Source organism: Opisthocomus hoazin, chromosome 6 (assembly GCF_030867145.1).
Source record: "Opisthocomus hoazin isolate bOpiHoa1 chromosome 6, bOpiHoa1.hap1, whole genome shotgun sequence".
Lineage (NCBI taxonomy): Eukaryota > Metazoa > Chordata > Aves > Opisthocomiformes > Opisthocomidae > Opisthocomus > Opisthocomus hoazin.
Window position 1 is genome coordinate 76849989 of NC_134419.1, and position 16974 is coordinate 76866962.

At 54.0% G+C, this 16974-nt stretch overlaps 1 protein-coding gene across 2 annotated transcripts in view; it reads right to left on the reverse strand.

Moving 5' to 3' along the window:
* Window positions 1–14086, reverse strand: part of CTBP2 (C-terminal binding protein 2) — a 158783-nt gene extending 144697 nt beyond the window's left edge. Inside the window, exon 1 of one of the 2 annotated variants that reach the window (XM_075423902.1) lies at window positions 13934–14086. The gene's annotated coding sequence lies outside the window, so the exon portion shown is untranslated. Of the gene's footprint in view, window positions 1–11803; window positions 11827–13933 lie in introns of those variants that run through there. The other variant, XM_075423903.1, reaches the window with a different exon arrangement.
* Between the last annotated feature and the right edge of the window lie 2888 nt (window positions 14087–16974).

A 16974-nucleotide genomic window follows, 5' to 3' on the forward strand; every position in this document is an offset into this window, starting at 1 on the left:
AAATATCAGTACTTTGGTAACTTCCTTATGACTTTACAGAGTTCCCTGTAACTCCCAGCAAGCCCAGCGCGGCCCCGTGCTGGGAACCCAGCATTTCTGGTTGCACTTCCATGTAAGTCGCCGTGGGCATTCCGCTTGCGGCAGGCGAACACAGCATCGCTCACCCGACACAACGCCGAGCACCAGCCGCCTGTCCCACCTATGCCTAGAAGGAACCACAACTTTGTTCCTATGGGTGTAAAGAAACGCTTAAGTGACCGCTCCACGCAGCTCCTCAGAGCAGGTCTACCCACTGCAGGTAGCCGAGACACCCAACGATGGTCACCGAAATGACAGGCAAATGCCGACTCGTTAGCAAAACGCGGCCATTTCATCTTGCCCACGCTGCGGGCGACGTTACTGCCAGTGGAGGCGAAGAAAAGAAAGCCATGGATGGTTGGGAGAGGGTTAGTTTGCGGGTTTTTAATCACAAATCAGGCTCAGCGGGGTCCCAAGCCACGGCGTGGTGGGTGAACGCAGGGGGTGAAAAGACGACCGCCCCGAGAACAGCAAGAGCAAAACTGCTTGGAAACAGAATAAAACCAGCCCCAGCCTGACACACGTGCTTCCAATTACAGAATCACAGAATGTTAGGGGTTGGAAGGGACCTCTGTGGGTCACCCAGCCCAACCCCCTGCCCAAGCAGGGTCACCCAGAGCAGGCTGCACAGCACCACGTCCAGGCAGGTCTGGAATATCTCCAGAGAAGGAGACTCCACAGCCTCCCTGGGCAGCCTGGGCCAGGGCTCCATCACCCTCAGAGGGAAGAAGTTCTTCCTCCTGTTCAGACGGAACTTCCTCTGCTTCAGTTTGTGCCTGTTGCCCCTTGTCCTGTCACTGGGCACCACTGAAAAGAGTCTGGCCCCATCCTCCTGACACCCACCCTGCAGATATTTAGAGGCATTTCTAAGGTCCCCTCTCAGCCTTCTCTTCTCCAGGCTGAACAAGCCCAGCTCCCTCAGCCTCTCCTCGCAGCAGAGATGCTCCAGTCCCCTCCTCATCCTCGCAGCCCTCCGCTGGACTCTCTCCAGTAGCTCCTCACCTTTCTTGAACTGGGGAGCCCAGAACTGGATGCAGTACTGCAGATGGGGCCTCACTAGGGCAGTGCCCTTTCCCAACAAGAGAGGGGAAGGCAAGACGTCCCGGGGCTGCAGCGGCAGCTGCGAGCTGCAGGACACGCACCCCGGGCTTTGGGGGTGCCCGGACCCGAGCTGGGGTGCCTGCCCGGCCGGTACCCGCAGCCCCTCCCTGCGCGGGGCAGGAGCCCAGCGGGAGGGAGGACGCAGAGCGGGACCGCCTCAGCATCGCAGCGTCACCTCCCACACCGCCATCATCCTTTTTTAAGCCTTTTTTCCCCCCCACCTCTCCGCTGTTTTGCGGTCCCAGTAAAGTCACAGGACATCACCACGCGCACCGCAACCTGAACGCAGCGGGAGATCTTAAAATTTCAGCTGCGTACACAACACCCTCCAACACATGTATATTTTATTTGATTTACTGCAATACTTCTCTCCCATCTCTTGAAAGTAATTTTTCTCTAAAGCTTAACTGCTTAATTGGCAAGTGTACAAAATATAATTACACTGCATGCAAGTTACAATATTGCTTATGGGAATATCACTGTGGATGCATTCTGCTTTATTTTGTGTTTAATCTCTATTAAGAGATCTGTATGGAAATAGCTAGGTACTCTCGATTTTATAAACACAACGTGTCAGTCATTTCTCCGCCTAATCCAAGCCCCAACAAACGCAACTGAAAGACAACAGAAAATTCCTGGGCTTGCCTAACACATCGAAGTTCATAAAATTTTTCTGTTTTCCTCTAAAGAAAGTGCAATGGGCAGGACGCTAAAAAAAAAAATAAATAATCACCAGCCTCTCCAGGCTTAGGTTTGTCCCACCCGTCACCCCACCAGAGCGACGCGAGGCGACGGCACGCAGGAACACGCTGCTTTTAATGACAGCCTGGGGGGGTTTTATCGCGTTCCCCCCAAGGACCTCTGCAGTCCCATCTCCCGTGGCGGAAGGACAAAGCGGCAACGCAGAGACACGGGTGCCGAGTGCCAACGCGGGGAACGGTGCCCGGGACTCGGCAGCAAAAAAAGCTCTCGCCCTCCGCGCCCCCGGCTCCCCGCAGCCTGGCCAGCGTGATCCCCGCCGCGGCCGCAATCCCCGCCGGACCCACGCCAGCCCCGGAGTAACTCCCTCCCCCTTTACACGCGCGAGCAACGCTACGCGCCGGAGTCGACGCGCGGTCTGGGAACGGGTCTCGCTGCTCCGACGGCTGATGACGATCGGCGCGTTTTAAGTGCCTTAAAGGTTTATTTCATTTGCTTGACTAACGAGATTAATGCGATGTTTGTTTGTTTAAGCTCAGTCACACCAAGCCAAACATCTCAACGTCCTCGATTCACAGCAGCAGCCCAAGCCGTGTTACCACGCGAGCCTCTCACCACCAACTGCACCACCAAACGCCTGGTTTGCTCCAGCTCGGCTCCCAGGGGTCGGCCAGCACACGGAGACCTCGCCGGGCCGAATGAACCATTAAACACTGCCACGCGCTGCCGAACGGTTTCGCGCGCTCCCGATGCGCCTCGCAGCCAGGCTTTTCACATCTTCAGCTTCCAGACCTACAAAGCCAGTGCAAACCCAGCAGGTACACACCTCTGTGTGTCTGCGTATACATACGTATGTACATACATATATGTGTGTGTATCTAAACATGTGTATTTATACATACATGTGTATACATATATGTGTGTGTCTGAAGAAGAGAAGGCTGAGAGGGGACCTTATAAATATCTGCAGGGTGGGTGTCAGAACGACGGGGCCAGACTCTTTCCAGTGGTGCCCAGCGACAGGACAAGGGGCAATGGGCACAAACTGAAGCAGAGGAAGTTCCAGCTGAAGATGAGGAAGAACTTCTTCCCTCTGAGGGTGATGGAGCCCTGGAACAGGCTGCCCAGGGAGGTTGTGGAGTCTCCTTCTCTGGAGATATTCCAGCCCCGCCTGGACGCGGTGCTGTGCAGCCTGCTCTGGGTGACCCTGCTTGGGCAGGGGGTTGGGCTGGGTGACCCACAGAGGTCCCTGCCAACCCCCACCATGCTGGGATTCTGTGATATAGATATACACACACACACAGAGGGGATCTGAAACGTTCCTGCCACGACAGCCCTCGCATGCTCCAGCACAACATGGACCAGAGCCCGGCGATCCCACCAACCTCACCCACGAACGATGGACGAGACGGACAGACCGATGGGCAACCTCACTGGAAAGCAAGAGCAAATCTGCGAACAGCCAGCTGTACCTTCTCACTCCAAAATAAAAACGTTCCACGCAGACGCACTGGTTTTGCTCCGACCACGACACAAGCATTGTATAACTGATTTTTCAACCTGGGTTTGACGTCTTCTGCTCAGTTTGCACTTCTGCTCAGAAGTTTCCCGCTATGGCTGGAGTTATTTCTGATGTCCTGTGGCCACCAAGAGCCGATTTGGAGTTTTAATAAATTCTGCACAAGCAGATAAAGCACATGACTATCAAAAAAAAGTAATCCTTCCGTTACTCCCTTCCTGCACCTACATGAACTCACATCTGACCCAGACATCAGCCATTAACACAGGCGAGCACAGCCCCTGCTAACTCCTCACCCAGGGCTAAGTGCCTGGTGTTGGCACGGAGGTGACTCCTCCCTGCCACAGACACAAGGCATTTTTTTAGGAAAATGGTGGGAAATGAAGAACTCCCGACCTTTCCAGAGCGCTGAATGCCACATCCTGCAATCTCCACCTGCAGACAGCGGTCTCCTCTCCCGCAAGTCATCCTCTCGAAGAAAATCCACAACGCTGGTGCGTGGGATCTGCAAACATCTGGACGCTCTCGTTTAAGCGATGGGCTTTCATGGATTTTCGGTTCGGAAGAGACCACTGCGACTTTCCGGCGGACACACTGCACACGAACATACCTACATTAATCCCCTCTTGAGCGCCGTTCATTCCAATGAACAAACACCCCCTGAACTCCGTGTTTCCCAGGGTGGAGAAAGCACCAACGCCTTCAGCAGCCTCTTCCACCACCAATGGTGCTGAAACCGTGGACCTCAGCTCTGACCTTTCCCTGGCTTCACCTTCCAGCTATCGCGTCTTGTTCGACTCTGCCTGCTAGACCCCAGAGCTCTTTATTCTTCAATTTATTTCCCCCATGGCAATGCTAATTGCCTGAATCCATTTACCTTCCAACCCTCTCCCAGATGAGTCAAGCGGACGGAGATTCCGGACCCCTGCCGACTCCTTTGGCTCTCCCGCAGCCCCTCCTCGCCGTGCGCCGGGGACACGGCGGCCGCCAGGTCCCTCCTCCAGCGCCGGCAAGGAGCACACGAGACCTTTGGCCACAATATCGTGTCAGCGGCGCTGGCTCGTGACTCCTCGCTCCCCTGGAAAGACGTGATTTCTCCAGACAGCATCCTGGAGGGGAGGCCCGCGTTCTTTGCTCTTAGATAGAGAAATTTACAGTCGGCCATCTGAGAAACATCACCTGCTTGTATCCAAGCAATCCAAACTGCTTTTACCAGCGGTCACTCCTTTTCATTATTTACCACTCTCCCAATCTTGGTGACATTTCGAGCTTTAGCTGCGGTGACTCTCTGCCTCACCACGGGTCGCTCACAAACACGTTAAGCGGCAGCAGGGAAATAAAACAAGCGCTCAGAGAGGCTGCTAGAAAAAGACGTTTGGAAATCATTTCTGATTTTACAACAGTATTTTCAGAACTGACACTCTGCGGCGGCTCAGCCAGTCGCTCTTTTGAGTATCCCCAGCCAAAACAGCAGTGCTGTACCAACTCGGCATTTCTGTAAAATTAACTGAAGTAAATCAAAATCCCCGCAGTTATCTCACCAATCCCGCCGACAAGCTCTTTAAACGAAAAGTTAGTTCTGAAGGATGAGCTGCCCCTAAACCCGCGCTGATGGAGACCGAGTGCGTCGCCGTCCTGCCCTCCTTCATCAAACGAGTCCCCGACCACCGACCCCGATCGTCAGCCCAGGACTCCCGTTAAGCCGACGGGTCTGTGCGACTCAGCCTGGCCCCTTTACTGCTTTTCTACACCAACACAGCATCGGCATTGCTACAGATCGCGAGGGATTCTCCACTATTTCAAGACCTGGTAAAAAATACGCCTTACAGGCTCGGTTTACCCTTGTAAACCTCTCCAGTGAGAGACACCAGGGCTGATGTACAAAAGCCTGACCAAAGCAGCTGCTGTCTAACATCCATCTGTACCACAACCGTAACAGAGGTCTGAACACATCACTACTTCCCCCCCCCAAAGAAAAGTGTAGTATTCTTGTTTTTTCTATTAACTTCACCCCATAACCTAGTCTTATTTCTAACATTTTACAGAAACTGTTGATTGCTCCCGTCGCTACCAGCCGCAGCGTCTCTCCGCGTCCCTCCGCTGCTTTCCTCCAGCTCCGTTCTCTGCCCTCTGCTATCGATTCCCCCCTCGGGCACTCCGACGTGTGGACGCTGACCGTGCCGTCCAGCGCTGTGCACCCCATCTCGGCACCCAGCGCCTTCGACAGCCCGCAGCGCAGGCTGGGAGGGCAATGGCTGAGGGCGGAGGAGGCAAGCGGAGACCCACTTGCACCAGATTCTTCCTTCTGATGCAGCATTCAACCGAAATTTTTTTGGAAACAACCACAACAAAAATCCACGGCTGCAACCTCACTGCCTGGAGCTAAGAGTGAGATTTCCTACCCCAAGCCAGGCTGGAACTAGCACTTAGTGAAGTCTGGTTACCTCCAAGGAAGCACCAATTCAAGAAATAGGTCAAAGTTTTGGCCAGACAAAACTAAAATTGCACTCTGTCTCCCCAAATCTGTCCATGCTGCTTCTTTCTAACACTCACAACCTTTGCTGTCCAGAGACAGAGACGGAGACACGCGCTTTCTGCTCTCCAAACACTGCGGATGGGAAAAATGCGTCACCCTGGCACTTCTCCGAGGAATAATGTTACAGCATATTAAAAAAAAAAAAACCTGCTTCCTTCTAGGCATAGAAAATAGGTAGAACAGGTATTTCACCCGAGAAACACTGTTTTTATTAGCAAAGGGCAATTGCTGAAGGTAGCACAGGTATGCCAGCACTAAACTTCTGGATGCCCTAATTCGAGGCTCGAATGTTGCACGGTACCATTTTCGTAGGGAAAGAGGTGCTAGGTCACAGAATCACAGAATGGTAGGGGTTGGAAGGGACCTCTGTGGGTCATCTAGTCCAGACGAGTAGAAAATATAAAACCTACTCGAGCCTGTGCTGCAGGGTCATGAAACTTCAGATAACTGCAAGATCATGAAAGCTGATGAAAATGTTTCTTTTTTTTTTCCCATACATTGAATGGAAATTAATTTCGTTCACAGGTAATCACAGCAAAGCTCAAGTCTCTCAGCTTTTAAGTGCAACATCTATTATTTAGCCTAATTATTTTGCTTAAATCACTGATTTCTGCCAATGTCTGCTCTCACACGGAACCTGGTTTTCAACATTAAAACAGTTAAGAAAGTCGACACTTTACGACAGCTCTACAGGTACCACTACCACCTCTTATACTTGGCCTAGCACATTTTTAAAGGGGAATTTACAGGGTTTTCCCTCCAGCTAACACAAATAAAGGACATTCCCCCCACACACACACACTGTCATAAAACTAAAGGGTATGCTGCCCGGAGCACAGAGCAGAGCTGACGAGGAAAGCCAAGACACAGTTATCCAAGGGGGCCTGCGGAAGGCCAAGTTTTAATTAAAAACTTCACCTGGAACATAAACTCTGAGGCCCTCGCGCCCCGAGTGTTCCTAGGGCATCGCCCGCAGAGGAACGGGGAGCCCCTCGGGGAAGCCTCGGCCGGGTTCGCACGCGCTGGGAACAGCAAAGACGCAGAAAAACCCGGGGACCCCCTCGGCGACAGCGCTGCCGCCGTGCTCACGCCAGCAGGCACAAACCGGGCCAAGAGGGAACCGTTTCTTGAGAAGGGAGGGACATTTTAGCGGCTTCCCCTAAATACAGGCTGGAATAGCCAGCCATAAAGGCAGGGCGGAGCGCAAGGCTGAGGACCTGCAGAGCTCATCGCACCCCACGGCACGACACCCGCTGCCCGCGCGTGAGCCAAACCTCTGATTAATCGCCTGTTTCGTTTCTTCGCTGCCCTAACGACGATGCCAATGACTCCACCAGCTGCACAGAAGCGAACGGATTGCCAGCTCCTCCTCCTGCCTCTGTCAGGGCTGACCCCGCACTCCTCGCAGAGCCCTCACTCTCCCCAAAGCCCACCGGCGCTTCGAAGGGGCTCAGCCATGCTCCCAGCCACGGTCGCCTACACCTCGCAGAGCCGTAGGTTCTAGTTATTACAATAATAACCAAAAGCCAGGCTAATTTTGGAATATATCCTACAGTTTTGTGCCCGCCTCCTTAGCACAGAAGCCACTCTATTTCCAAAGTGCACAGGTCGCTAAAAAAATGATAGGCAGCATCCCTTCCATATCCGATCTACTTAGCAACAGAGAATCCATCTGCATCACTCCCGGTCTCATTAAAGACCTGGCTCCTTGTAAATATGATGTCTCTAATCCACACATTCTCCCTCCACGCGGTGCTTCAGGGGTCTGTTTAAGTAATAATTGGTATGCGTTGTCGCAAAGAAATAGCGGCTGAGTGTTTGACAACATCACACAAGTTAATGTACACGGCAGCAACCGCCGCGGTCCTCGCGTGAAAAATCAATTCAGCGAGGTGTCTGCCAGCATCTCCGCAAAAAACTCCCGGCCAAGGCACCCGGCGCTTTCTGCACCTGGGTCCGAAGCAGGGTGTGACTGGGTCAACCTTCATTTGGCCACCGCGGTGGCAAAGGTCCTTCCGAATCTCACGCTGCTCCGACTGCTGGTGGGGATCAGGGAGAGGACCGAGGCCCGAATCTCACCACGCAGGCAGGTTGCTTTCAGAATCCCAGCATGGTCGGGGTTGGCAGGGACCTCTGTGGGTCACCCAGCCCAACCCCCTGCCCAAGCAGGGTCACCCAGAGCAGGCTGCACAGCACCGCGTCCAGGCGGGTCTGGAATATCTCCAGAGAAGGAGACTCCACAGCCTCCCTGGGCAGCCTGGGCCAGGGCTCCGTCACCCTCAGAGGGAAGAAGTTCTTCCTCCTGTTCAGCTGGAGCTTCCTCTGCTTCAGTTTGTGCCCGTTGCCCCTTGTCCTGTCGCTGGGCACCACTGGAAAGAGTCTGGCCCCATCCTCCTGACACCCGCCCTGCAGATATTTATAAGCATAACCCTATAAAAACTTTGCTTTAACCCTATAAAACCTTCCGGCGGGAGGGATGGGCAGAAGCCCAGCAGTAAGCAGGGCAGTTACTTTCAGCAGGACCACTGGTTTTTATTGGCTTAAAGTATACACAAAATTACTGCCAGATGAGGTTGGAGGAGCAAGTCATTAATAATCAAAATCCACTACTGATGTATTCGAGTAACTTAGTTTTTATTTGCATTTTACAATGAAGTCCCAGAACAGATGGGACTTTATGGATGCCCATCAAGATGCCTACTTTGTTCCACCCAGAAGACCATGTACTTGAAAAACAAGGCTGAAATATCCAAAATAACCACGTAACGCGAGTGCACACCACGCCTGTCAGCTGTAGAGCAGGGGGACCCTGAAAGGTGACGGCATCCTGGGGGCTGTCCTCCCCCAGCAAAACCACTGAGCAGGGACAAGCCTCCAGCATCCCCCCGGAGTGGGCTCTGCCCCTGGCTGGAGCTTCAGGATGGGTTAAAAACCCCCGTAAAAATCCCACAAGTTGGCAATCCCGCCACGCAGCAGCACTGATGACCTCCGTGAGGGGTTGACGAGTCCATCGCAGCCAGCGCTGACGATGCCAAGCCCTCCCCACGGCTGCCACAGGGACTGACAGCGGCCGCATGGCCACCCCCTCAGGACCTAAACACATCTCCCCCCACATGATGCTGCTGTGAAACACCCAAAAACACGACACTGGCCTTGCTCCTCACCAGACTCCTCCTCCTCATGCAGGACACGTAATTGCAGACCTCACCCCAGCCAAAGTGAACACCGACCCACCAGCATCGACCTTCAAGACGTGCAGAAGCAAACCTCTCCATCAGGCCTCTCTGGTTCCATCCCTCATTTTCCCCCTCTGACTATTCCAGCTGCATATTTTTTTTCATAATCCCATGGAAATGACAAATAATACAACACAGGCATTAACAGATCACCTCAGAGCAAAAAAACCACCACCGACTAGGCCAGCAGGTCCACCAAGATCTTCCCACACAGCACCACCGTGCTCCTCCCTCACCAGACCAAGCGCAACAAACCCAACCGACCAACGCGAACCCCAAAGCCCGTGCAGCACAGAAAGTTCAAGTAAGGCATCAAATGTAGGCAAGATCAGAGCAAATTTGGACTCAGGCCCCTCCTGCCTTGAAGACGCACGTGATAAAATGAAATTTCTGTTTCTCTACAGTCCGGTACCTCTCTGCTGAACAAAAAGTCTTCATCTTTCTCTTTGCAAACTCATCGTGATGTTTCCCACACGCAGCATCCCACCAGCATTACCACCTCAGAGAGGAAAGCCAAGAAATAATTAAAAAAACTCCAGATGTTCGTCCCTGTGAAAACAATTCCCAGCTCTTAAAGAATCATCAGGGCTCAGGGTGCAGGCAATGAGTGCACACTCGTAAAGCATCACCGGTCGCTGCAAAACTAAATAAATCACAACCGATTCTTCTGTGCTCTGCTACGGAAACCTCCCGCCGACTCCACAGAAAGCGCTACCTGGTGCCTCCCTGGGACTCTGCAAAGAGCCCGAGATCCCGCTCTCCCCACCACGACGGGGCTGAGCAGGAGGAGAAGACATGCAGGGTGTCACGAGGAGGTTTGGTTTCCACGCCCTCACCGGGGCAAAGGACGGTCACGGCATTTTCATCCTTTCACCTAAAACTCCTCTTTATTTTATTCCCTCTGGCAAAGGAGATGCAACAAAAAACCGAACTGCTCGAACAGGGGAACGAGAGTTGGCCCAGGCGTACCTGGGGGGACAAAGTGCATTCTGGAATTCCATCTTCCAGCACCACGTACAGCGCTGGAGAAAACACCAACTCCCAGCTAAACTGTTCGTGTTACCCTAGTCAAGAGCGAAACCAACGGCGACTCGTCAAAACCTCCCCTCCCTACAAAGTTTCAGTGTTCCCCGTGAGAGGGGACCCCAACAACCACCCTGCACCCCAACACCGTTCCTCCCATCAGAGCCCATCATCTACAAACCCTTAGCACGAGAATAATTTTCAGAGTTCAGCGGGCTGCGCAGAGGAAATCACAGATTTTTCAGTGCTTTACCCTCCTTACGACGAAACCGTAATTCCTACTGGAGCGGGAGAACAAGTATAAAAATTACTGAGATCCATATGACGTTGTCTTACTCGCTGTTGTACCCCAACCCCAGGAGCTAGGAGGCTTGCTCAGGGTGCTGTTCTCAAGCTCTGTGGAATAGCCAAACATACAAAAAGGTGATTTTACTGGGGGTGAGGGGGGAGCTGCAAACAGATCTGGGGAGAGGACAACTGCTGGGGGCAAGGGGTCCCCGTACTCTGAAAGACCCCAAGTTTCTAGGGCAGGTGTAATCACACCCCCCCCCCCCAAAGAGTTCCTCACCAGCAGCTCCACTCTCCACTTCTTCAACTTACTACAGCTAGGACATACACTGCAAGGAAAGGAATGCCTGCTAGATGTTCTGTGAGGAGTAAACACGACACCTATCAGGTTTTCTGCGGCAGCATCATCCGCCAGATTTAAGCAAACACTCGCGAATTGCCAGTGCTGTCTTCAGAGAAGCTTTCACGTTTCTCCTGCTTAGAGACGAAGCCGCTTTCATTTCCCACGGCTAATAAACAGCACCAAAGCCCCAGTGAAAATTAACCTGCCTTTTCCATAAGCTCGGGCAAACCCAGATTCCGGGGTTTTTTTCATGAAAGTAGCACGTACATATTCTTACAGCAGCCAGCTGAAGCGAAGAAGTTTTATCTGAACTGCAGCCAGCCCGACGGACGACTCGACTTTCCCAGCCAAAGGTTTCGGTCCGCTACTTCCAGCTCCTGCCTGGGACCTCATACTTGGAGGCTGCTGCTTTTCCCCGGCACGGGGATTAGGAGCACCGGACCCCAGCATCAAGTCTCTGTGCTCAAAGGGCAGCGTTCGAGGGGACGGCCTGGGCTACGGGTTTTCGCGGTGGGGGAAACTCCTTTGGATGTTTGCCATCTAGGAAGAGCACGAGCGGAAGAGGGCCTGGAAAAGCAGGTCGGGGTGAGCCTGAACACCGGGGGAAGCCGACCGCACGACGACATCACCTACGACGCGCACACTGTAAAGTGGACAATAACACTCCGGTCCGAGGAAGCATCTCAGCCTGGAATTCCAGGGGGAAAACGACAAGCCAACCGATCCCACAACCCGCCTTTCAACACAGGAGCGCTGCCCGCTCCCGACCAGACCATCTCGTTTTCTATCCATTCTTAGAAATACTGGGTTATGACTTTTAACGGGAAAGCCACGCTGATTGCCCACGCCTGGGAGAGCTGGGCTCCAGCCAGCCACCAACCGCCCCCAGCCCCAGATGCGCCCGGGTTTGCTAACGATGAAAGCCAACCTCTGTCCCCGCTAATGGCTAACAGGTGGGCTTCCCAAACCCCTCCACACACCAAATACAGCTCCTTTCTAAAAATACCGTCCCTCACGGCGCCAGGTTCTCCAGAAGGATACTTGCCGCTAGCCGCCGTTTCCCAAACAATCCCTTTTAGAGGAACTCCAGGCTGCCCCCGCGGCGGAAAGTTTTGCGAGGCGAAGAATACAAATCTTTGTTTAAGATTCGAGCCCCGTGGACGAACCCATTCCCTCGGCCAGCTCCGGAGCTCGAGCACAAATCAGCTTTGTGGTAATGACAGATTACAGCAGGCACCGCCACAAATAAATTTCTTTTTTTTTTTTTTTTTTTTACGCTACAGGATGCGTAATTGAAACGTCTGCGATTCGACAATCACCTCGGAATTCATAAACACCTCATAGCATTCCGAACACACTCTCCTATAATGAGACCGTCTTCAATTTTCCTTGGTAAAGAGACCTTTCAAGAATGCTAAAGCAGGTCGGCGCCCTTATGCACTGATGGAAACAGGAACAAAAGCATTTTGTCACCAGGCATCTCGTCTATCATTATTTTCTCCACTCCGCTTAAACAAACTGCAAACTACATTCCTTTTTTTTTTTTTTCCTCTCCTTTCCTCTCACCCCCCCCCAAAAAAATATCTGCAATAACTGCAGTTTCGCTCCCGTCGGTAAGCCACCATCTGTATGAAAACAACGGTCCATTATACCGCACCGTCACCGGCTCTCGTCTTTCCTGCCTCGCTAATGTTTTTTAAAACAGCGGATTAAAATGTCACACCATCCCTCCCGTCCGAGGGAGCCCTGCGTATCCCTCTCCCCCGGTCACGGTATACTTAATCAAGTGTGAATGATTAAAGTACCTCAATTAGAGCTACGCACATTCATCGCAGGCAATTCAAAGGCAGCGGAGAAGTGTAGCTGAAAGAAGAAATTACTTCTACGACTTTGAGATCTCCATCTCCCGCTCGCCTCCTCCCCAGGACAGCCAGGCAGAGCCATGGGACCCGGCAAAGTACCCGGTGCTGAGCCCTGGCCAGGATTTACCTTCGGGCAGGACAAAAGGCCGTTCTTTCCCCCAGCAGCAATTCCAGCAAGTTGGGGGGGGGTGTCTTATTTATTTTTATTTATTTATTTTGACGAAAAGCACCACTTCCGAGCAGCCGCCGTAAACCCACGCAACCCCTCTGATTTTGCTATCAGGGGTGGGTTCCCAATCTCCTAGTTGGGGGAGGGGGCGGGGAAATAATGAAATATATAAATATTAAGGAAATGGAGCTTTTTGAGCGCTGCGGGGGGGGAGTGTGAGAAGGAAGGAGCGAGGGGAGGCCAGCGTACCGCCCTGCCCCGCGGGCACCGCGCACACCTCCGCCGGTTCAACCGGGGGGTGGGGGGGAGAGTTGCTTAAGCGACTGACGGGCGAGGTGAAATAAAATTTCAAAATAAGAACGATAAACGTGAGAGGAAAAAATTTGAATTCGAAAGTTTCAAAAAAAAGGAAGAGCGAAAATGAAAATTTTTTAAAAAATGAAAAACGGAAAAAAAGGCAAATGAGGAATGGAAAAAAGGAGAATGAAGAATGGAAAAATGGCAAAGGAGGAATGGAAAAAAGGAGAATGAAGAAGGGAAAGTTGAGGAACGGAAAATTTAAAAATTAAAAAAATTAAAAATGAAAAAAAATAAAAATACAAAAATATTGATAGAAAAATAGAAATATTTTTTTTAAAAAAACACAAACAACTAAACACCCCCTCCAAAATACAAACCCCTACCCAGCGGGTCGCGGACCCCCGCTCCGCGTCTCCCGGACGCGTCCGGGGGACGCGGAGCGGGGGTCCGCGCCCCACCGCGGGTCTCCCCCTCGCCCAAACTTTCCCTGTCGCCGCCTCGCCGTTAATCCAGCGGCAGATGTTGCCGGCGGAGCTCGGCACTAAGTAAACAATGCGGGGCCCCGGCACAACAAAAGATTTCCCACTTCACCCCGCCGCTCCGCTTCCCTCCCCCCCAACCCCCCCCCCCCCCCCCCAAGGCGCAAGTTGCGCGGCCGCCTCCCACCATCACACTCCCCCCCCCCCCCCCCCCCCCTTCGCCTTTCCCTCCATCGCCAAGCATCCAAGCAAAGATGTCCTCGCCTTCCCTTGTCCTTCTCCTCCGCGGAGCTCCGTTACCTGCTCCCGGCCGCCGCGGCTCGGCTCGGCCCGGCCCGGCCGCCGCCAGCCCCCGCACCCGCTCCTCAGCGCCGCATCCCTTCCCGCATCCAACCGCCGCCGGGCTCTCTGCTTGCCGGAGATCCACCTTAAAAACGCCGCACACACACACGCACACACACACACTCACACACACACACACAAAAAAAAAACTTAATCCTTTCGCCCCCCCCCCCCCCGCCCCGCTCTCTCCCGCTCCGCCCGCCGCCGCGCCGGGAGCGGACGGGGCCAGCGCAGCCCCGCCGCGGCGAGCAGCACCAGCGGGGAGGATGCTAATTGCAACTCGGGGGAGGGGGGGCTGCCGCTTCGGGCTTTTTTTTTTTCCCCTCCTTTTTTTCTTTCTTTTTTTTTCGTTTTTTTTTTCTTCTTTTTTTTTTTTCCCCTTTTTTTCCCTTTTTTTCTCTTTTTTTTTTTTTTCCTTCTTTTTTTTTTTTCTCCAAGGGGGAAAGCGCCCGGGCGGCGCTGGGCGGGGCGGAGGGAGAGGTAGCGGCTCTCACCGCCTCTTTTTTTTTTTTTCCTCCTTCTTTTCCCTTTTTTTTTTTTTTTTTTTTTTTTTTTTTGGGCAATAGGCGGGGTCTCTCCTCGCAAACCAATGACACAAACCCACATGGACCAGCCTCGCCCCCTATAGATACTCTTCACTACAAATAGGCTCTCTCGGGGGATTAGCGGAGCGGCTAAAGTACAAACAGACGCGGCGAGGGACGGCCGGGGGGGCCGCGGGGAGGGCGCGGAAGGGGCTCCGCGGGGCGCGGCGCCTGTTGCTCCCGGGGCCTGGGCAGGGCCGCCGGCCGCCGCCTTTGTTCGGCCCTGCCCAGCGGAGCCAGGCCCGGCCAGCCGTGCCGGGGACGGGGGGGGGCCGCCGCCGAGCCCCCCTACGAGCCCCCGCACCGGGAACATCGTGGGGGGCTGCAGCATCCATCCCCGCCCATGACCCCCGCACCCGGGACATCGGGGGGACTGCGGTGTCCATCCCCGCCAATGACCTCCACACTGGGGACATCGGAGGGGCTCCCACCTCCCTCCCCGCTGATGACCCCCACACCAGGGACATCGGGGGGGCTGCGGCATCCATCCCCACCAATGATCCCCGCACCTGGGACATCGGAGGGGGGCTTCTGCCTCCTTCCCCGCCAATGACCCCCGCACCGGGGACATCGGGGGGGCTCCCACTTCCTTCCCTGCAAATGACCCCTGCACCGGGGATATCAGAGGGACTGCGATGTCCATCCCCACCAATGACCCCCGCACCTGGGACATCGGAGGGGCTCCCACCTCCCTCCCCACCAATGACCCCTGCACCATGGACATCGGAAGGACTGCGGTGTCCGTCCCCACCAATGACCCCCACACCAGGGACATCGGAGGGGCTGCAGTGTCCATCCTCGTCGATGAGCCCCACAGCAGTGGGACTCCCTTACGGTCACGCCGGGGCGTTCGGCCCGAGCGCGAGCTGAGGGGAGCGCACCCCAACGTGTGTGTGTTTGTGTCTGTGTTCCGCATTGCCCACCGTAGGTTTGGGAATCGATGCTTTGACAGATGCTCCTCGTCCGCTTCTCGCAAGAACGTGGGCAGGTGGTGAGCCCATCTTTTTCTGGTGTATAATCGTCGAGCCTTCCATATTACGCGCGTCCCGTGCTTCTCAATCAGCCTGTGAAAAGGCACATTCCTTTTCCAGTCAAACAAAACCCTTGAACCAGATCAATTGTCCATCAAAATTAATAAGCGAGCTTCGGTTTTCGTCGGCGAAATGAGGCGGTGGAGAGTTCCGAGATCTCAATTCTTAGCAGCACGTTTTAGACCCTCGACGGCTGTTTACACCACGTCCATCATTTGCCCGCCCAGCACCTCCGTCCCGCGGACGTTGCAGCCCCGCGTAGCCTCGGCACCCTGGCATTCCCCGTGGTGTGGGTGCTGAGACGGCCACAGCCGTGGCCACCCCGCCATACCCCGGGGTGCGGCCGGGCGCCTCCAAGTAGATTTTAGCACAATCCGGCAGCTTTCAGCTGGAAGACGCACCTAATTCCGCGCTCTTCCCTTTGGCAAAAGCCCACCCGAAGAGAAAAACCTGCCCGCCCGCAGGAAACCTCACCGTGAAAATCCCCGTCTGACCGGGATTTCGTGGATTTCCGTCGTTAGCGGCACTGCGAACCGTCAAAACGTCGTGGGCAGCTCCTCAGCACGTGGAACCTGGGCCGCAAGGAGTAACAGCAACTTGCACCAAGCGAGGACCTGGTGTTCCAGCGGTGATTTTTTTGAGGCACAGCCACCACCTCCCTTCACTTTTGCCCGTTTGCTCCATTAAACGTGATGTACGCGACGCATCGGGGCGCGGGACAGGCAAACGGGAATTGCTCCTGATAAATAACGTTGAGTTCGTGATATGAACAAAGTAAGTGATGTATGCTGAGGCCAAAGACACAAATAATTATTTCATTACCGGAGTAATTAGATTACAGGTTGTAGAGGAGAAAGCTCTGAAGCAAACGTCCTCCGGTTTCGCAGGGGGCAATCCTCAGGCGTGTGGATTTTTCTCCAAACTCTTTGGATTGCGATCGAACGTTCATCAAGTGTGAAATAGCCTTTGTAATTAGATGCTAGGGAAGACGATAGATGGTAGGTTCGGCGGGGGGCCTGAAAACGATAGCGTTTTAACTTCAAATGGCAGCTTTTAAAACTGCCATTCAGCTGCTGCCCAGCCTTGGAGGTGCCTCAGCTCCTCCAGCTTCTCCGTGCTTTGTGCGAGATCCGGCGTGCGCCCGGAGTGGGGCGTTTCGCCCTCCCGGAGCTCGGGAGCAGCCGCTCCGGGGCAAGGGAAAGGCGTGCGAGCTGAAGGACCAGGGTGGTCCTGCGGCCTGGGCGGGCACAGAGCAGACCTCTCTCCTGGCCCCTTCCCTCCAGATCATTGCTGTGTTTTACCCACTTTCTGGAGAGATGTTTCCGGCTGCTCTCTAAAGAAGGCGGATTCCCCGCATCTCCTCTAACTCGCTTTTAAAAGACGG